Source organism: Suricata suricatta, chromosome 2 (assembly GCF_006229205.1).
Source record: "Suricata suricatta isolate VVHF042 chromosome 2, meerkat_22Aug2017_6uvM2_HiC, whole genome shotgun sequence".
NCBI classification, from domain to species: Eukaryota; Metazoa; Chordata; class Mammalia; order Carnivora; family Herpestidae; genus Suricata; species Suricata suricatta.
The window spans coordinates 154,633,278-154,655,859 of record NC_043701.1 but is presented as its reverse complement, the minus strand read 5'-3'; the positions used below and the strand labels follow the sequence as shown (position 1 = coordinate 154,655,859).

At 35.7% G+C, this 22,582-nt stretch overlaps 1 protein-coding gene across 1 annotated transcript in view; it reads right to left on the bottom strand.

Annotated features, from left to right (window-relative positions):
* Nucleotides 1-10,805, bottom strand: part of TBC1D12 (TBC1 domain family member 12) — a 69,996-nt gene extending 59,191 nt beyond the window's left edge. The window contains exon 1 of the mRNA XM_029932251.1: nucleotides 10,772-10,805. The gene's annotated coding sequence lies outside the window, so the exon portion shown is untranslated. The remainder of the gene's footprint in view (nucleotides 1-10,771) is intronic.
* Nucleotides 10,806-22,582: the final 11,777 nt, after the last annotated feature.

The window sequence follows — 22,582 nt, the reverse complement described above, 5'->3', positions numbered from 1 at the left end:
GCCTGGGGACTCAGTCGGTTCAGTGTCCAACTTTGGCTCAGGTCATGATCTCGCAGTTTGTAGGTTCGAATCCCATGTCAAATTCTGTACTGACAGCTCAACGTCTGGAGCCCACTTTGAATTCTGTGTCTCCCTCTCTGTCTACCCCCTCCCCAGTAGAATTCCGTCAGTCTCTCTGTCTCTCTCTCAAAAATAAACATTAAAAATATATTTTTAGTAATAATAGAAAAAATTACAGGGGCACTTGGGTGGCTCAGTCAGTTGAGTGTCCGGCTTTGGCTCAGGTCATGATCTCGCAGTTCATGGGTTCAAGCCCCACATCAGGCACTGTGCTGACAGCTAGCTCAGAGGCTGGAGTGTGTCTTCGCATTCTGTGTCTCCCTCTCTCTCTGACCCTCCCCTGCTCACACTGTCTCTCTCTCTCTCTCTCTCAAAAATAAATATAAAAACATTAGAAAGAAAAAGAAAAGAAAAAAATTACAGACTAGTATTTTGAATGAAAATTCATAACAAAATATTAGTAAACCAACTTGTGGTTTCTGGCCCAGCATGTAAGAGGCTTAAAAGATGCCATTCCATTCTAAAAGTAGAAAAGTCAAGCAAAGTAAAAAAATTATTAACTTTTCTTAGAGCCATAAGAGAAGTAAGGTCACAGGGCAAACTGTGACCAAAAAATGGAGTAGTAAGTGGACAGACAGAAACGTGGCACAAAACCATGAGCAAAAACCTCTCCGTGGAACAAATGCGAGGGTAGGAAAACATTAGCTGTAATCCTGTCATAGAAAAATTGCTGGAAGCTCAATGTAGCCAGGTTGAAGGGCTAGAACTCCAAGACGACCTAATCTCAACACACTTTTCTGAGTTTTACCTCTAAAGGAACTCTACCAAGTCCTCACAGTCAGTATTTGAGAAAAATGTCCTCATGCTTCTAGCAGTGGGAAGGGAAAGGAACTATTTTGAAATATGCCAGAGCATCTGTTTTACTTAACAAGGCCTGCTTTCAGGAGAAACTGTCTTACCAGAGCCTAACTTACCTAAAGTAAAGGAAATCCCAAACTCCAGCCCACTCTAGCCATCCTCTCTCACCTAAGCAGGGACAGGGACTCAGACGTACTGGTGAAGTTCACAATCCAAACAACGCCAAGACTACCAGAAGACTACTAATTAATCATAAGTATAGAACTTTCCCTCCCCACACCATCTTACTACTAGTACATTATTAAAGGTCTATTTACTACAGTTCCTTTTATTCAGAACATTGTATCCACTATTCAACAAAAAATTAAAAGGCAAACAACAACAACAACAACAAGAACAACAACACAACAGTTTAAAGAAACTGAACAAGCATCAAAACCAGAGTCAGATATGGCAGGAATGTTGGAAGCAGCAGACAAATACTTTTTATGGTAAAAATATTAATGATAAAAAAGGTAGATGATGTGCAAGTACGGACAGGCAATGTAAGAGAAGTGGAAATTCTAAGAAAGAATGAAAAGGAAATGCTAGAGATAAAAAAATTACAACCCTACAACAAAAAAGAATGCTTTAAATAGGTTGATTAGTAGATGGGACTCAGCTGAGGAAAGAATCTCTGGGTTTGAGGATTCTTATTAAATGTTTGTTTATTTTTGAGGGAGGGAGAGAGAGGACGAGCAGGGGAGGGGCAGAGAGAGGGAGACACAGAATCTGAAGCAAGCAAGGTCCAGGCTCTTAGCTGTCAGCACAGAGCCCGAGGCAGGGCTCAAACCCACAAACCATGAGATCATGACCCTAGCTGAAGCTGGATGCTTAACCGACTGAGCCACCCAGATGCCTCTGCGCTTGAGGATATCTTAACAGAAACCTCCAAAACTGATCAAAAAACAAAAATAAATACAAAACCCAAAGACTGGGGAGAAAAAACTCAACAAAATACCCAAGGACTATAGAACAACTACAAAAGGTATATATGTGTAAATGGGAATATCAAAAGGAGAAGAGAAAAAGGAGTAGAAGAAATATTTTAAACAATGATAACTGGGAATTTCCCCAAATTAATGTCAACACCAAATTACAAATCACCAAGCAGAATAAATGCCCAATAAACTACACATAGGCAGTTCATATTTAAATAACAGAAAACCAAACATAAAGAAAAAATCTTGAGAGAAGCCACCGGTGGGGGGGGGACCTCTTTCCCTATAAAAAGGAAAGAATTACAGTCAACTTCTCAGAAACTATGAAAGCAAGAAGAAAGAAATATTTAAAGTGTTGGAACAAAAAAATGCAATGACATAAATTTTGTATTCTGCTAAAAGATCCTTCAAAAGGAAATTAAAGAAATAGAGACATAAAGACTTTTTCAAACACGAATTAAAGGAATTTGTTACAAATAGCTCTGTCTTGCAAGAAATGTCAAAGATGCTCTTTAGGGAAGAAGAAAATGATATAGGTCAGAAACTTGTTTGTATACAAAGAAACGAAGAGCATCAGGAAGGACTATATAAAGGTAAAATGAAAATTATTATTTTTAGGGGTGCCTGGGTGGCTCAGTAGTTTAAGTGATCAACTTTGGCTCAGGTCGTAATCTCATGGTTGATGGGTTTGGGCCTCGCATCCGGCACTGTGCTGACAGCTCCAAGCCTGGAGCCTGCTTTGGATTCCGTGCCTCCTTTGGTCAATGCCACGCCCCCAATCGTGCTCTGTGTGTCTCTCTCTCAAAAATAAAAAACATTAAAAAAAATACTATAAAAATTTATTTTTATTATTCTTAACTGATCTAACAGATAATAGTTTGTTCAAAATAATGATATATTCAATTACATATATATTTACAAATATGCATATTTGTGTGTGTGTGTATACATACATACATCTTTAAGTATATATGCTTACATATAAATGAAATGAATTACAGCAAGGATACAAGGGATGGAAGGGAGGAATTTGATTATATTATAAAGGTACCTGACACTATTTGTGAAATAGTATATGTCCCTTGAAAATGAACTTGGACTAGCTGAAAATGAAATCATATTGCAAACTCCAGGAAAACTGCTAATGAAGTTTTTTGGAAGAAGTGTAACTGATATGCTAAGAATGGAGAGAAAATGGAATCAGTAAAATTATCAAAACAAAAGGTGGGTGGTTTAGTCAGTTAAGTGTCCAACTCTTGATTTTGGTTCAGGTTATTATCTCACAATGTGTGGGATCGAGTGCCACATCAGGCTCCGCGCTGGCAGCGAAGACCCTGCTTGGGATCCTGTCTCTCTCTGCCTCTCCCCCTACTCACATGTGCTCTCTCTCTCTCTCAAAATAAGAGTCAAGTAAGAGAAAGTCCAGACATTAAGAGTCAAGTAGAGAAAAACAAATATCACATGACTTCACTCATGTGGAATTCAAGAAACAAAACAGATGAACACAGGGGAAGGGAGGAAAAATAAAATAAAAACAGAGAGGGGGGCAAACCATAAAAGACTCTTAACTATAGAGAACAAACTGAGGGTTGATTGAGGGAGGTGGATGGGAAATGGGCTAAATGGGTGATGGGCATTGAGGAGGGCACTTGTTGGGATGAATGCTGGGTGTAATATGTAGTGAGAAATCACTAAATTCTACTCTTGAAACCATTATTACACTATATGTTAGCCAACTTGGATTTAATTAAAACTTTTTAAAAATAATAAAAAGGGGTGCATTACATAATGATAAAAGGGTCAACATTCCAAGAAGACATAAAAACCCTCAATGTGTATGCACTGAACAACAGAGCATCAAAATATTGAAGGAAAAAGTCAAAGAACTGTACGAAAAAAGAGATGAAACCACTAAACCCCACTATCAGAAAGGGGCAGATCCAGGAGGCAGAAAAATCAGTGAAGATATAGCTCGTAGCCAGGCTAAGAAAAGACAGTGAGTGAGAGAGAGAGAACAGACACAAACTACAAATATGGGAAATGAAAGATGGAACATCACTACAGATCTGATGTTCATTAAAGGAAATATTATGAGCAACCAGATGCCCATAAATTTGGGAACTCAGATGAAATAGATGAATTCCTTAAAGATACAATCTGCTAAAACTCATACAAGAAGAAAAAGATAATCTGGAAGCCTTATTGTCTATTTAAAAAGACTGAATCAACAATTATAGCCCAATAAAGCTGGATATAAATGAAAGGAGGAAAGGAAAGGAAGGAGAGGCAAGGTAGGAAAAGAGAGGGGAAAAGTGAATCAATAATTACCTTCTAAAACAAAAAGTGCCTGGCTCAGATGGGTTCACTGGTGAATTCTATCAAACATATAGGGAAAAACTGATACCAATTTCCCACAATCTCTTCCAGAAGACAGAAGGAGGAATACTTCCTAACCTAATCTATGAAGCCAGCATTACCCTAACACTCAGGCAAGGACATTACAAGAAAACTGCAGACCAATACCTCACATGAACATAGATGCAAATATCTTCCATGAAATATTAGTAAATTAAATACAACAATGTTTAAAGAGAATTATAACCACAACCAAGGGGGATTTATTTACCCCAGGTATAAAAGATTGAATTGATATTTGAAAATCAATTAATGTAATCTACCACATCAACAGGCTAAAGCAGAATAATCACATGATCATATTAATAAAGCATTTGCTAAAATTCAACACATTCATAACAAAAACTCTCAGTAAACTAGGACTAGAAGGAGATTTTCTCAACCTGATAAAGGACATCTACTTAGAAACTATAGCTACTAATAACACTGTATAGTGACAGATGGTAGCTATCCTGTGGTGAGCACAGCATAATGTACAGAGTGGTCAACCCACTACAATGTACACCTGACACTAATGTAACACTGTGTATCAACTATACTTCAACTTAAAATGAATTTAAAAATAAACTTTAAGATGATAAGAAAGGAAATTTATCCTGAAGGAATTATCAGAGATATAATGGAATATATACACATTAACAGGCACACTCTCTTTATAATAGCAAAAAATCTGTAGCTAATATACATATGATGGTGAGAATCTCAAAGTTTTGTCATTAAGATCAAGAACAAGAAAAGTATGTCCCCTCCCACCATTGCTTATCAACATTATACAGGCAATAAGGCAAGAAAAGGAAATAAAAGGTATACTGATTGGGAAGGAAGGAATAAAAACTGACTTTGTTTGCAGATGCCATAATCATCATTGTAGGAAATCTGAAAGAATAGACAATGCCTAGAACTAACAAGAGATTATAGTAAGGTTGCAGGATACAAGGAAAGTCAATTGCTTCCCTACATTCTAGCAATAAACAAATGGAATTTAAAAACTAAAACACATTAACACATTAGTATCTAAGGGATTTAAATACTTAGGTATAAATATAATAAAATATGTACAAGATATACGTGGGGAAAATTACGAAACTCTGATGAAAGATATCAAAGAAGAACTAAATAAATGGGGAGATACATCATGTTTATACTTAGGAAGAGTCAGTACTGTCAAGATGTCAGTTCTTCCTAAATTTATGTATTCGATACAACCCCACTCAAAATCCTGGCAAGTTATTTTGTGGATATTAACAAGCTGACTCTGAAGTTTATAGGTAGAGGCAAAAGACCCAGAATCGCAAACTCAGTATTGATGAAGAATAAAGTTGGAAGACTGATACTACCTGCCATCAAGACTTACAATAAAGCTACAATAATCAAGATAGTGTGGTATTGACAAAAGAAGAAACAGATCAATGGGACAGAAGAAACAGTCTAGAAATAGATCCATAAAAACAGTTGACTAATTCTTGATAAAGGAGCAAAGGCAACACAATCGAACAAAACAGTCTTGTTAAACAGTGAATAACTGGATTTCCACATGAATCTCAATGAATCTCAACACAGACCTTACACTATTCATAAAAATTAACTTGACATAAAACAAAAAATTATAATACTAGAAGACAGGAGAAAATGTAAATGACCTTATTCATGGTGATGGTTTTATTTTGCTATAATACCAAAAGCACCATCCATGAAAGAAATCATTGAGAAGCAAAGCTTTATTAAGATAAAAAACCTCTACTCTGTGAAAGATGATGTAAGAGAATGAGAAGACAAGCCACAAATTGGCAGGAAGTACTTACAAAAGATACATTTGATAAAGAACTGTATATTTAGACAAATATACAAAAAACTCTTAAAATCTGTCTACTGAGTTTTGTTATTGTTATAAAATAAAGAACCAAATTAAAAAATGGCAAAAGATCTCAAGAGACACCTCACTAAAAAAGATATACAGATAACATTTAAACATAAGAAAAGATGTTCCATCTCATATGTTACTAGAGAATTGCAAGTTAAAACAACAGGAAGATACCACTATACACCTACTAGAATGGTTAAAATCCAAAACACCAAAATACCAAATGCTGGTGAAAATGTGGAGCAACAAGAACTCTCATTCATTGCTGACAGGAAAACAAAATGGTATAACCACTGTGGAAGACAGTTTGGCTGTTTATTACAAAACTAAACATAATTCTTACCATATGATCCAGCAATCAGAATCCTTGGCATTTACCCAAATGAAATGAAAACTTATATCCATAAAAAACAGAACAAAAACTCTGCTTGTGGATGTTTAAAGCAGCTTTATTCATTATTGCCGAAACTTAGGCACAACCCAAATGTCCTTCAATAAGTAAACTATGTATGGTACATCCAGACAATAGATAAATGAACTATGGCACATGCACATAATTGAATATTATTCAGCACTAAAAAGAAATGAACTATTGAGCCATGAAAAAACATGAAGGAAACTAAAATGCATGAAAAAACATGAAGGAAACGAAAATGCAAAATGCAGTGACAAAAGCCAATCTGAAAAGGCTGCATACTGAATGACTCCAACCATACGACATTCCGGAAAAGGAAAAAACTATGGAAACAATAGAGATAATTGGTTGCCAGGGGCTAGGGGTGCTAGTTAGGTTGAATAGGTAGAGTACAGAGGATTTAAGGCAGTGAAATTATTCCATATGCCACTATAATGTCATTATACGTTTGTCAAAACCCATAGAACATACAACACCAAGAGTACACCCTAATGTAAACTGTAACTTTGCGTGATTATGATGGGTCATTGTAGGGTCGCTGAATGTAACAAACGTACCACAGTGTGGTAAAGGCTATTGAGAGAGGGAGGGGTTGTGTATGTGTCTGGACAGGAGGTATACAGAAACTCTCTGTGCTTTCTGCTCAATTTTGCTATGAATCCAAAACTACTCAAAAAATAGTTTATCAATTTAAGAAATATATATGCAAAACCGAATCCAACAACATATCAAATGTGACTAATTGGGAGTTTATCCCAGGAATGATAAGTTGGTTTAAAAATCAAAAAACTTTTTCAACTTACTAAGAAAAATGTCCAAAACAGACTGTATCAGAGCTTTGCCTCATCTTGATTGATGAAAAAAGTAGATAGCTAGTGCCATCAGGTACTTGAGAGACATAAATTCAAATCTCTCCAGGATGACATCACCTTAGCCTACAATTTATTTTTTACATATGATGTTTCAGATATTATATCCAGTACCCAAGCAAAGGTAACTAGGCACACACAAATAAAATAGCATCTAACAAAAACTAGCAGAAATGATTTTCAATGTAAACAGACCTACAGAATTTCCAGATACTGGAGTTATCAGACACAGGCTATAAAACAACTTGCTATATTTAAGGAGATAAAGGCCAAACTTGAAATTTCAGCAGGGAACTGTAAACTGTAAAAAGTGATATGGCAGATTTGAAAAGGAACCATCCAGAAACACAAGAAATGAAAAACACAAATCTAACATTAGGAACTCAATGTATGGGGCTATATTCTTAGCACATTCCCTAGGTAAATCCATTGTATTTAGGAGACAGAATCATAGACTATTAAAATAAATCTTAAAGCCTTTTTTTGCCAACTCACTCTTTTCTAATTTAGCCTCTATAATGCCTTCAGAATTACTTTCCTCATATATGAATCTGACGTCTCAGTACCTTATCTGAAAGTATTGTGGATAAAACCCAACTCTCTAATCTTGTGGCTAATGACCTTTCACAACCTACCCTATATCCTGGATATACCGGCCTATTAACTAAACAAGTCTTGTGCATTCCTTATTGCTCCTTCAACTTCCTCTTTCTGGAATGGGTTTCCCCATCTTGTCTACCTACTATACTTCAGAGCACAACTCATAGGTCAACTCTGAGCAGAATTACTCTTTCATATGTACTTTTCATACTTTGTTCACAACTCTACTACAGCACTCAACATCATTAAAACTATATAGGGAGCTTTGCCTCCCCCCACAGTTATACTGGAATAATTCAAAGGCTAGGACTCCTATTAATTTCTATCCCAAGAACCTAAACCATACCTATTGTATTATACACAGTTAATGTAAATCAAGTAAATTATGTATGTATTGAAATAAAAGCCAATCTTAGAGAAGAATCTAGAGTCAGTTCAAGAATTTTGTTAATTTCTGCTAGATAAAATGCTTAGAGTTTGCTAACATGAGGTCACATGGTGAGCTGACAGCAGAATGGTCTTCGCCACACTGTGATGCCTTGGGCTCTGTAGCTAAAGGGATCTACCAGAAGGAAGGTGTCCAAGGATGGAAATGTGAGAAGAGATCAGACTATGGATATAAAGGGAGGGTGGCAGGAGACTTTGAATAGCTTCTTAGAGAAGTAAAACACTAGAACTGGGGAGGAGAAAGAATAAAATAGGAGCTTCTCTTCCGAAGACAACATGAAAACCAAAATAGCCTGATGCATAAATTGACCTTTGAGTTTCAGTAGACAGTGAGAACACCTCTCCTAAAGGAGTTAATGTTCAAACTCCATCAATAAATAAAACCTCATAGTTCTATATGCTGTGAACAGTTTATAGACATCTGAAATAATGTTTCAGAAATGGAAGAACTTGGGGCACCTGGGTGGCTCAGTCAGTTGAGGTCCGGCTTTGGTTCAGGTCATGATCTTGCAGTTCATGGATTCAAGCCCCATATCGGGCACTGTGCTGACAGCTAGCTCAGAGCCTGGAGCCTGCCTTTGGATTCTGTGTTTCCTTCTTTCTCTGACCCTCCCCTGTTCACGCTCTCTCTCTCAAAAATAAAATAAAATAAATAAATAAATAATAAAATAAACTAAAAAAAAAAGAAAAAGAAAGGAAAAGGAAAGGGAAGTAACTCCCTATGTGGACATCGCTACATGTGTGCCCAAGATAAAGAGGCTCTCTCACACAACTTGACCCAAGAGCTAGGGAAACGGTCATGCTTGGAGTAAAGAGATAAGGCATCATTATGATGCCTTTACTGATTCTAAATTTTATTCCAGAATCTGTGAATTAGTAGAATTAAATTCTATCCCATAATTCAAGCTTAAATGAAATCTTGGGGCAATACATTTCATTGTCCTTTGGCATACAGGAATGCCTTAGTAAACTTTATTTTGGTAAAGTTATTAGCACAATTTTGTTTTAGACGAATCTGATGCTTAACATACAATTCTGACATAAAGACAGAATGAATATAACCTTTAATATAACTTTGATATTCAAACTGTATTTATGGAATCAAATTACAGGTAGTCAGTATTTACAGACTGTAACCCCTTCCCAAGTCTCTTTCTCTGATAATAGAAAAAAATTTTTACTGCTTTTATTCATTTAGTTTTCCTTAACTAACGCAAGCTTCTCTCTTAAGACTTCTGCTTTTCTCCTTTCCAAGAAGCACAGGCTGAGCTGCTATGAATTCCTCTCTCAATTTTCAGACCAAAGAAATTAGGTTTTATGATATCAATTTACTGACAGATAAGAAAAGACCTAATAATTTATCATTAACTATAAAATAAAGAACACATGCAGCTGGAAAAGTAGTTATTCACACCTTCTCAAGGTGACATTACATTAGGTAAATAAAGGTGAAAATAAAACACACAAGGGTGTAACAATTTTAAGGATTTTAAAAAAATAAATTCTGCACACAGTCCAGCTCCTCTACAATTTAACCACAAAGGAGACAGGTACTTTTTCAACTACTCAAATTATACACCAAAGGTATCTATGTTTAAGCATAACTAAAGCCAATAAATTATTTACAAATATTCTAATAGTATACACACCAATGAAGTTATTAACCAGAATATTAAGCTCTACCACTCTCACAATGTTATATATTTAAGTACTGCTCACAAAACACAAATTCTAGTCCTTTCCATAAAGTTATTGTTCCTGCAGTAAAACATTTCAACGGCAAAGGCTGAATTGAGGAGACTGATCTATTCTTTTAGAGTTTAGACACTAAGTGTCTTAAAACTTTTTCCCTGACCTGTCAAAAGTTATATAAAAGTGATTCAACCACCCAACTAAACCTTCACTCAGAAAAAGACATGAGTGATGAAAAACTAGAATCATCACCTAAATACTACAATCTTATTTTCTCATTAAAGATGCCAATATAAAAGTGTCTAGCAAAAAATGTCACTTTCTACTAAAAGATTGTAAGTTTGACATAAATAGAGTATATTCAATCCACTATGCAATCATGTTACAATTATACATAACATGGCTCATTTGTAATCACTCTTACTTGCAGTTTGGAGATCAGAAGACAAGCTATGTAGCTACATTCCAACTTTGGCCTATTAACTTAGAAAAACCAAAAATTTAGGCCAATTGAATTACAATATAACTGAAATACTACTTATAATTAATAGATGCAATTTTTAACATGGCTCACCAACTGGTTCAAAAGGCCACAAGCAGGAATTTCATTACCTACAAGAGAACACATGTGATAATCCTCATAAAATAATATTATGCATATTCATGTATTTGGGAATTGATTCAAGTTAAACGCCAAACTTGGGTCAGTCTGACTTTGCTATTATCCTAAAATGCTTTTTATATTGCTTTATGCTAACATGAAAAGCACTAAAATTGATCAGACCTTTAATAAATTTACTATAAGAATAAAAATTTTAAAAAATATTTAATCTACAAATATCTTTCACTTATGAACTTCATGTATCTCTGAAAAGCTGTAGGTGTAAAACATATAAAGTTAAATATGGCAAAAAAATCATACAGTGACATTCTATTTTTGAAATGTTATAAAAATATATATAACACCATATATGTAAAAATATATACATATAAAAATAATTGTATGTGCTTCTACACAAAAAAAAGAATTTTAAAAGTCCTAAAAATGTGAAGGGAAAAGTGAGATGAAACCTATCTCCCTATAATGTTTTATATTTTATAAAGAATGTAATCGTGTGTTGTATAATTAACTATTAAGAAAGGAAAAAGTTTGTAAGTCAAACCTTTACTTTATTTATATAGTTTCTTTATAACCTTATATGTCTTTCTACCAGAAAAAAAATCCTGGTCAAATAACATTCATACTTAAGAATACAGCAACTCCCTTCTGAATATCGGCTTTAAAAAATTATTATCCTATGAAATACTACTACTATTTTAATCTCCCAATAAATCTTACCATTTTGCCACTTTGAAGTTTTTTTTTTTAACACTTATTTTTGAGAGACAGAGAGACAGATCGACAGATCATGAGCAGGGGAGGGACACACAGGATCGTAAGCAGGCTCCAGGCTCTAAGCTGTCAGCACAGAGCCCGACGCAGGGCTCAAACCCACGAACTGTAAGATTATGACCTGAGTCAAAGTCAGATGCTCAACTGACTGTGCCACCCAGTCACCCCTATTTTGCCACTTTCAAAAAGCAAGTAAGAAATCCTTAAAAAGCCCAAAGGAATGTATGTTTCCTTTGAACTTTTAGCACTGACTCACTTTACACTGCAGTTACTAGCTACCTTCATTTTCTACAGCCTGAATAGCATAAGGCCCTACCTTAAAACATGAAAGATGTGTCCTAACATTCTTCACGGCTTTACTGATAATACCTTCATTTTTTATTTCTGGCTCCAAACATGTAACATCCATTCAAAAGGAGTGCATGCTAAAGGATCTCAAATATAAATATACTTTTATATTCATGTTTTACAAACTTTAAAAGTCACGGCTATGAAAACATGTTTCAAGCAGGAACAGAGACACAAAGTTATAAATGTACTGTTAACAATAAAAGAAAATCATGCCCACCTTGAAAACAACTGCAGGGAAGAAGACAGTAAACTCAGACGAGTAAAGGACATACAGAGAAATAGAAAGCAAAACGGAAAGGCAGAAACAGGTTCTATCACATGGGGAGACACACACATTGAGGGTGGAAAAGGATCAGAAGAACAAAGACTTCACTATCCACCATACCTCCCAGAAAACAACCAACCATGAAAAAGGTACACCAGTACCTACCCATCGCTGGAAAGCTCAGCGAGCACCTGTAAAAGCCAAAGGACAAGAGAGGAGAGCAACTGCATTTCAACTCCACTTCCTCTCCTCTTCCCATATGAAGAGTTGTTCTTTTCCTGACCACTCACCAAATTTTACACAATATGTATGAAAAAGAGAGAATATGACGCCTTAGCTAATTATCCAACCGGTAATTTAGAGACCTATTGCAGAATATTTATTTATATAAAGATATATAAGTATGCACATGCATATTTAAAGTAAACTGCCATAAAGTCAAAATACAAACCTTCAATAGCAAGACCACTGTTTTGCCTCAAGAGGGCGAACTTGGTCTTCTGGAAAACTCTATAGACAACAGAAGTTACTTTCAAAGTTTACAAAAAAGTTATAATTGACGATGTTGAATTAGCAAAGATTCCCAAACTTTTCTGGTTAACAGTGCTCTTAGTGTACCATTCATTTTTTCACAGCTCTCCCTAAACCAACAGAAATACTGAATCATTCTATTTGATAAGTAGTTATGTCCAACAATTTAATAAGGACTTATGTCCTAACACTTTGTAGCCATTTGAAAAAATACACATAAATTGAAGGAGAAAAGGTTTTCATTCTTAAATAACCACAGTTACTAATGGAAATGTATGCTTATTGTGTACTGTATAAGTTCACAATCTTTGAAATCAGATTGGACATGATCACGCTCATTTCTTGTTGAACAATGATTTTTGCACAGTATCTGATTTTCATCACAGCAATCTTAGGAAAAGCAGGTTCACCAAGATATGATGCCATGTCGAAATCGTGTACCATCTCAAGCTAACAGTTTGCACTGTATCCAACAGATGTGGAGTTATCACAGAGTCAGCCACAGTTTGCTGGGCGTAAGCTGCAGCGCTTGGGGTGCCTGAGCTCACAGCTTGGAAAACACAAATTATAGTTCAAGTCCTAGCAGCTAAATAAACCAGTCAATATTTTAACTGTAAATAAAATTAACTATAACAAATGTTTGTAATGATCTAAAAATTATTTTCTTATATTACGTGGGAAATGAGTTTTTCTTTGAGCAATAAGAGGAACACTATTAAATCCTTAGTGGAAGATATTTTTTCCAATTTGAATGATGGTTATTGTCGTAATGTAATAATTTTTATACATACTGATTGTGTTGAAATTGAATAACTACAACTTGGAAAGAGAGAAACAGGATGTGTATTATGTACATATCTCCTCCTGAGCAACAACTTCTTGAAACTTAAAAATGCCTGCAAGTGATCCAGTCTCACTGCTTTCCAGCCTCAGTGATCTCCTAGTACTAATGGAGCACTAGTTCAGGAGACAAATAGGATCTGAATTTTTTTTTTTTAAAGTAGGCTTCATGCCCAGTGCAGAGCCCAATGCCAGGGTTGAACTTATCACCCTGAGATAAAGACTTGAGCTGAGATCAGGAGTTGGACGCTTAACTAACTGAGCCACCCAGGAGTCTAGATATGAAATTCTTAAGAACTTCAGAATATGGATATGAATACAGATATTAGAAGAACTAGCTCCTAAATTACTAGAAGCAGATTATAAACCTACTTATCTCCCACAAAGTCCCTGGATTACACAGAACACCAGAAAAATGCCAAAAAACGGAGTTCAATCTCAGAATCTACTGTTTTTGCTTTCTATAGTTTTATCCATTGACATCTCTCTAGATCCATAAAATGTGTGCCACTGGCAAACACTACCATGCCCATTAGAAGTCAGAGGATTTGGTAAGAGCACTCAGTTAAGAAGAAAAACAAAAAACCAAAAAGCTATTCAAGGAATAACTGGGGAGGGGGAGAATCAATGTTCTACTAAAGAATTTTCATAACCATAAAACAGACTGAAAATTTGTGCATGTTTTGTAAAAAGATTTAGTTATTACAAATATCCAATAATCCTCAAATTATATGTAGAAAAATATGTATGAAAGTATAATATGATTAATTATCAAGAAAAAATACTTGAAAAGCTAAGACAAACCACATAGTTACATTAGTACTTACCTGTTGAATGATTTTGGAAGTTTTCTGAAGATTCTCTCTGGGAGGGACTTTACCAAATAATTTCCAACCAGGAGCACTATGGACAACTGATTTGAGTTCCTTTGTCCTTTTTGGAAAAAGGTTTCTGAAACACAGAAAAAGTTACATGAATTGTGTTTTTTGTAACCAGGGTACTACCTTTTTATTTATTTATTTATTTAATTTTTAATCTTTATGAGAGAGAGAGAGGGAGGGAAGGAGGGAGGGAGGAAGAGGCAGAAAGAGAGGGAGACACAGAATCCAAAGCAAGCCCCAGGCTCTGAGTTGTCAGCACACAGCCCAATGCGGGGCTCAAACTCCCTGAGAGAAAGATCATGACCTGAGCTGAAGTCCACCTCAGCGCCCCTTAATAATTTTTTTAAGGTATGTTTATTCCTAAGACAAATACAAAATACTCTGAAATGAAAAAAAATTTTTAAGATTTTCTATTTTTTTAACTTTAAAAAATTTTTTTAAACTTTTAAAAAGTCAGATGCTCAACTGAATGAGCCACCCATGCGCCCCAAAGATTTTCTGTTTTTCAGTAATCTCTACATCCAAAGCAGGGCTCATACTCACAACCCTGAGATCAAGAACTGCATGCTCCACTGACTGAGCCAGCAGGTGGCCCTAAATGAAATTACCATAAAACCTTGGATTGCAAGTAACTTGTTCTGCGATTGATCGTCTCACAATACAAGAAAACATTTCTAATAAATTTTGACTTAATGAGCGATGTCTTGCAATACAAGTAGTATGTGATGTCAAATGTCACATGACTACAACTGAGCCAATGGTTCTTGAAATTTGCTTTGATATACAAGTACTGGATTACAAGCATGTTTCCAGAATGAAATATGCTTGCAAACCAAGGTTTTACTTTATTTCTCCTACTTATACTACTTTTAGACTAATAAACTGAATTAAGAGTACCTGACTTATAGAGAAATAGAAAAATCATCAACAAAAATACTAGATAAGTTGGGAACTGCAGAAAATGACAACTGTAAATAAAATGTAAATATCTGCTTTGGATCAACTACAAAATATACTAGAATTGACTATATTTTTTCTTAACAATAAAAGCCAAGAATTTGAGAACAAAAAGTTAAAGAGAACCTGCATACAGATTCTTTTGAAAAAATACTACTTATTTTCAGTAACAATTTGCTACTGTTTGCAATAAAAGGGCATTTAATGATCCTTCGTTGCTATAATACAGGATTATATGCATTGTTGTCCTACAACAGGTATGTACAAGAAAGCTGTATTGCCAAAGAGTCAACATACAGCCAAGAAAGAAAGTATATCTCTCACTGAAATCTAAAGGAAACCTGCACAAGGATCAAGGATTTTATCTATTTATCTCCAGGTACTTACCAACCAAAGTATCTTTTGTACATGTAAGCAGGATTGATATTTAAAATATGTATCCATCAATAAAGCATGACCAGGGCACCCTCAGAAAGGTACTGATGAATTCAACTGAATAGGAATCTTTTTTATAAGCTGTGATATAAACGATCATTAAGAAAAATTTTAATTTATATACAGTTAGTTACATATTATCTGAATTCTTAAATAACTTGGTTTATGTACACTCAAAATGTTATGTTATTAAAAGTACAATACTGTGTTAAGAAGGAGTTAAGTTTTTAAAGCATAATGTTAAAGCTATTCTTCAAGGTTAGAAAGGTAAAAATGAGCTTCCACAAAAGAATGTGGACTAATCCATAATAAATTAGAGAGACACTCTCATTTTCTTAGGTGTGCAATGGAGGTGAACTGATGAAAATGTTCAGTAATTTCTACTTAGGATACTTTAGAAGTTTCATCCCAGAGACCATATCTAGTGACTCAATTTTCTACTTACTAAGATCTAGGTTGGAGTGGTGCCTGGGTGGCTCAGTTGGTTAAACATCTGACTTAGGCTCAGGTGATGATCTCATGGTTTGTGGGTTTGAGCCCCATATCAGGCTCCATGCTGACAGTGTGCAGCCTGCTTAGGATTCTCTCTCTCCTCCTCTTCTTCTGCCCCTCCCCCACTCATGCTTTTATTTTTCTCTCTATCTCTCTCAAAGATAAACAAACTTAAAAAAAATAAGATCTAGGTTGGAGGTTTTTAATAATGATTATACTGAGGACTGGTATATTCATAACATACAATTTCAAGCCTCAAAGGATAGACTATTAATTTAAATATTTGATACCTCGTGTGTAGTAAGAGACAGAATTTCTATGAGCATTTCTCCTTCAAAATGAATGTGAAACTGTTAAGTGTTCTTGATAGAAGGCACTGAAGGGATGCTGCATGAGAAAGAGGCTCCTTAAGGTTCCCAGCTGCTGCAGAGTGGGTCAATGGTATGGGTGTGAAGACATCCAGTAGAACTCCACTTAGTCATGTGCCCAGGACACGTAGTCCTTCAGCAAACTTGCAGCATCAACAAACAGCCTGGAAATGGCTTTCCCGCAGCCCTCTTAATATGGTAACTAGCACCCCAAAGGCTTCCTGGGGGCAATGATACACCAATTCCCTTGGTAAGTCCCATACAAGTCACCTGTACTCCTGGCCAATTCTCACCAAGTCATGCTATGTTCCCCCTACCAGCCCTTATGTGGCCTGCCTAAACTGCAAAGGTCTGCCATACAGCCCTGCTAAAGAACAGGAGAAAATCTTTGTCACTGTGGTTTACACAAAAAATTACTGAATATGACAAAATCATGATTCTTATCCATAAAATAAAAAGAGTCATCTGACTCTTGAGTTCTGGCTCAGCTCATAATTTCATGGTTTGTCAGTTCAAGTCCCATGTCTGTGCTATCAGCACAGAGCCTGCTTAGGATTCTGTCTCTCTCTCTCTCTCTCTCTCTGACCCTCCCCTACTCATGCTCTCCCTCTCTATCAAAATAAACTGGCCTTAATCAAATTTAAAACAAATTTAAATAAGATTTACACTTCAAAAGCATCACTGTTGCAAAATGGAGGAAGGGGAAGACCTCGAGGTCAGTACTTCCCCAAAGTAAAAACTGAGCTAGAAAGAGCAATTATAAGCAACTACTTTAGAACTTCACCAAACACTTGTAATAAACAGGGAAGTAGATGAAGGAAGAGGGTGCTGATGCTTCCTAAGTGAGCAGCATGTGTAAACCAACCATTCCCTCAATTTCTCAGGCCCTACCTCCCGCAACAGTGGGGGTTAGGAGCCCATCATTCTGAAGTGATTGCTGGTATCAGAAGGAATAGTTGGCATCATGGCCTTCTAAAATTTGGGATTATGAATTCTGGTTGGACTGGCAGTGCCAAGGAACCAGCAAAGACACCTGTATCAGTTTCAATCATCTTACAGTAGCTTTTACTGATGATGCCTACTGGAACATTAAAAAAGATTAAATTCTCTTTGTCCCTATTTTTGAGCCAGATATTTAAGGAATACATCTTTGTCAGGCTACCAACTGACTGCAGACATGATAAGAACAGAACACACAAGAAAGATTATATACTTGGCAAAATAATTTGGAAGTATCATAACTGGATGACTCTAGATTCAACAACCAAAATCAGCAATCAGTGAAGAATAACAGAATTATAGAATTATATCATAATAATCAGAATGTCCAGCTCTCAACAAAAAATTACAATACACACAAAGAACCATTCACAGGAAAGAGAGGATTTGATAACAAACATCCAAGAGGAAGCCCAGAAAGTGGAATTACTACTCAAAGATGTAAAATTAACTGCCTTAAATATGTCCAGTAAGTTAAAGGAAACCAAAAAGAAATGGAGGATGAGGAATGTATGAACAAAGTAATATTAATTAGGAAAAAGTATGATAAAAAAAAGAACCAAATTCTGGAGCTGAAAACTTGTATAACTGAAATGAAAAATTTCATAGTGGAGTTCAACCTCAGATTATGGCAAGCAGAAGAAAGAATGAACAAATGGGAAGATAAGATAATTGAAATTATCCAGTGCTGGGGTGCTTGAGTGGCTTAGTTAAGCATTTGACTCTTGTCTTTGGCTCAGGTTGTGATCTCATGGTTCATGGGATTGAGCCCTGCATCTGATCCACACTGACAGCATGGAGCCTGCTTGGGATTCTTTCTCTCCCTCTCTCTCTCTCTCTCAAAAATAATAAACTTAAAAAAGAAAAGAAGACGGGTGACTGGATTGCTCAGTCCCTTATCTTATGGTTCTTGAGTTCGAGCTCTGCCTCAGGTGAGTTCAAGTATCACTTCAGAGGAGCTTGGGTTCCAGGGGATTCTCTTTCTCCCTCTCTCTGTGTGTCCCTTGCTCAATTGTGCTCTCTCTCTCTCTCAAAAAAAAAAAAAAAGATTAAAAAAGAAAGAAGGGAAAAAAATTAATAACAATGAGCAGTCCCTGAGTAACCTGTGGGACACACACACATGTACCATAAGAGTCCCAGAAGAAGAGAAAAACAGAAGGACAGAGAAAATAGTTAAAGAAATAAAAAATTCTCAAATATGATGAAAGACATGAATCTACACAACCAAGAAGCTTAACAAACTTCATGCAGAATAAACTCAAGGAGATACATACTGAGACAAATTATAGTTGTACTGCTGAAAACCAAGGACAAAGAGAAAATTTTGAAAGCAGCAAGAGAGAAGCAAATATCACAAGAATGGATCTTCAATAAGATTTTAAAAACTGATTTCTCATTAGAAAGGTGGGTGCCAAAAAGTAATGGGGTAACATATTTAAAATTCTAAAAGAAAAAAAAACTAGCAATCAGAAACTCTATATGTGGCAAATCTTTTTTTTGAGAATGTACAGAGAGATGAAGACATGTCTAGATGAACAAAAGTTGAAGGAGCTCATTACCAACAGACCTAAACTGTAAGAAATGCAAACGGGAACTCTTCAGGCTGAAATGAAAAGTAGCTAGAGAACAACTTGAAGCCATGAGAGGAAATACAAAATATTAGTAAAATTAGCTACATAGGTAAACGTCAAAGCCAATATCACTCTATTTTTGGTTTATAACACTACTTTTTTCCTATGTAATTCAAAATGCAAATGTATAAAACAGTATTTATAAATTTATGTGAATGGACATACAATGTAAATATGTAATTTCTGACCATAACAATATAAAGGAGATGTAGTAGCAGTGTGTCTGTATATTAATCAAACTAATTTGATATTATTGAAAATAGGTTGTTATAAGTTTAAGATGTCATCTGTAATCCCTAAAGTTACCATTAAGAGCTTAAAAATACACAGACAAGGAAAAAAGGGAATCAAAATATTCGGCTACAAACATTCAACCAAAACCAAAAAGAGATGATGGAGGAATTGACTAATAAAAACCATAAAAGACAAAGTGAAAACAAACAGCTAACTGGCAGAAGTAAATCCTTCCTCACCAACAATTATTTTAAATTTAAGTCAATTAAACCCTCTAAAGGAGAGAGATTGGCAGACTGAATTAAAAACTATCCATATGTATCTTAGAGCCTATTTTTTAAACTGAAGTATAGTAGACTGCAAAAGACTCAGTTTAGATTAAAAAAACACAAAGTTAAAAATAAAAGAATGGAAAATTATACTGAAAGCACATAATAACCAAGAGAGAGCTGGAATGGCTACATTACTGTTAGGCAAAATGATCATTAAGTCAAAAAAGGTTACTAGGGACAAAGGAGAAGTTTATATGTTGAAACAGGAGTTAATCCAATAAGAAGATATAACCATTATATTATTTTTTTAATGTTTATTTTTCAGAGAGAGAGACAGAGAGACAGACAGACAGACAGACAGAGCGTGAGTGGGAGAGGGGCAGAGAGAGAGGGAGACACAGAATTGGAAGCAGGCTCCAGGCTTTGAGCTGTCAGCACAGAGCCCGACGTGGAGCTCAAACTCATGAACCACGAGATCATGACTTGAGCCAAAGTCAAACGCTTCACCAACTGAGCCACCCAGACACCCCAAGGTATAACAATTATAAACACATATTCACCTAACAACAGAACCCTAAAATATGTGAAGCAAAATTGACAATATTGAAGAGAGAAACAGACAGTTCTATAATAAAAACTGGATATATCAGTAGCGTTCTTTCAATAATACATAAAATGAGACAGATCAAGAAGGAAAAGACTAAATCATTGTAAATCAATTAGACCTAAAAGGCATACAAAGCACACTCCACCCAAAGAGTAAAATACATAGATTGAAGGGCACATAGAACACTTTCTAGGATGAAATAAATGTATGTTAACGCACAAAACAATTCTTAATAACCTTAAAAAGATTGAAATCATGCAAAGTATCTTTTCCAATCACAATGAAACTAGAAATCAGTAACCAAAAAAAAAAAAAACTGTAAAATTCACAAATATGTGGGAATTAAACAAAAACAATCTTAAATGACCAGTAGGTCAAAGAGAAAAAAACAACACAAGGTTAATTAGAAAACACCTTGAGACAACTGAAACAAACAACCTACCAAAGCTTATGAGATACAGCTCAGGGGGAAATTTACAGTTGTAAATATGTACATTAACAAAGAACCAGGGGTGCCTGGGTGGCTCAGTAAGTTGAGCATCAGACTTTGGCTAAGGTCATGGTCTCACCTTTGAGTTTGAGTCAGGCTCTGCATTGGGCTCTGTGCTGACAGCTCAGAGCCTGGAGCAGGCTTCAGATTACAGGTCTCCCTCTCTCTCTCTACCCCTGGTTGGCTCATGCTCTGTTTCTCTTTCTCAAAAATAAACATTAAAAAAAATGAAAACAAAACAAAACAAAACAGGGTCCCAGGGTGGCTTAGCCAGTTGAGTGTCCAACTTTTGATTTTGGCTCAGATCATCATCCCAGGTCATGGGATAGAGCTCCACGTCCAGCTCTATGCTGAGCATGGAGCCCACTTAAAATTCTCTTTCTCTTGCCCTCCTGACCCTCCCCACCCAAAAATAAAAATAATAAAAAATAAACAAAAATTTAAAAACAACCATGTCTTATCAATTACTTAACAGGACACATGAAGAAACCACAAAAAAGAGCAAACTAAACCCAAAGCTGGCATAAGGAAATAAATAATAAAGATTAAAGTGGGGATAGAGAACAGAAAAGACAAAAAATTTTTAAAGCTTTTGTTGAAAAGATCAACATATTGACAAACCTTTAGCTAGATGACTAAGGGGGAAAAAAAAGGAAAGATTCAAATCACTAAAAGCAGAAAAGTGGGACATTTCTACCAATGAAAAGTAGTATATGTGAATACCACAAACAACTGTCCATAGTCTAGTATTAGGAAAGAGCAAATCATAAACCACAATTAGCTACCAATCACACTAAGGATGACTATTATTTAAAATCAACAACAACAAGGGTTTCTGGGTGGCTCAGTTGGTTAGGCGTCCGGTTTCGGCTCAGGTCATGATCCCACAGTTTGTGGGTTCGAGCCCCATGTCGGGCTCTATGCTGACAGCTAGCTCAGAGCCTGGAGCCTGTTTCAGATTCTGTGTCTCCTTCTCTCTCTGACCTTCCCCTATTTGCACTGTCTCTCTCCCTCTCAAAAATTAAAAAATTAAAAAAAAACCATTAAAAAATCAACAAAATCAAAAAATAAATAACAGGTTTGAAAGGATGTGAAAATAACTGGAACAGGTGGACCTGTGAAATGGTGAAATAGCTTGGAAAACACTGCTGGTAGGAATGTTAAGTAGTGTAGGCATTTTGGAAACCAATTTGGCAGTTTCTTTCATAAGTAAAACATAAAGTTACCATATGACCCAGTAACTCCACTCCTTAGATATCTACCCAAGATAAATGAAAGCACAGGTCCAAACAAAGGCTTGCCCAGAAATGTTATAGCAGTATTATTCTTAATAGCCAAAATGTGAAGACAAGCTACATATCCAGAAACTATTAAATGTATAAAACAAAATGAACATGCAATGAAATAGTATTCAGCAATAAAAAGGAACGAAACAACTGATACAGTCAACAACATGGATGAACTAAAACACGTGCTCAGATGTATAAGACCACATGTAGAATTCTATTTATTTGAACTTTGCAAAAAAGGCTACTCTAGAGAGACAAAGAAGATTAGTGGTTGCCTGTGGGTGGGAATAGGAATTGACTATGTAAATGGGTACAAAGGCTCTCTGATGTGATAGAAATGCCCTGCAACT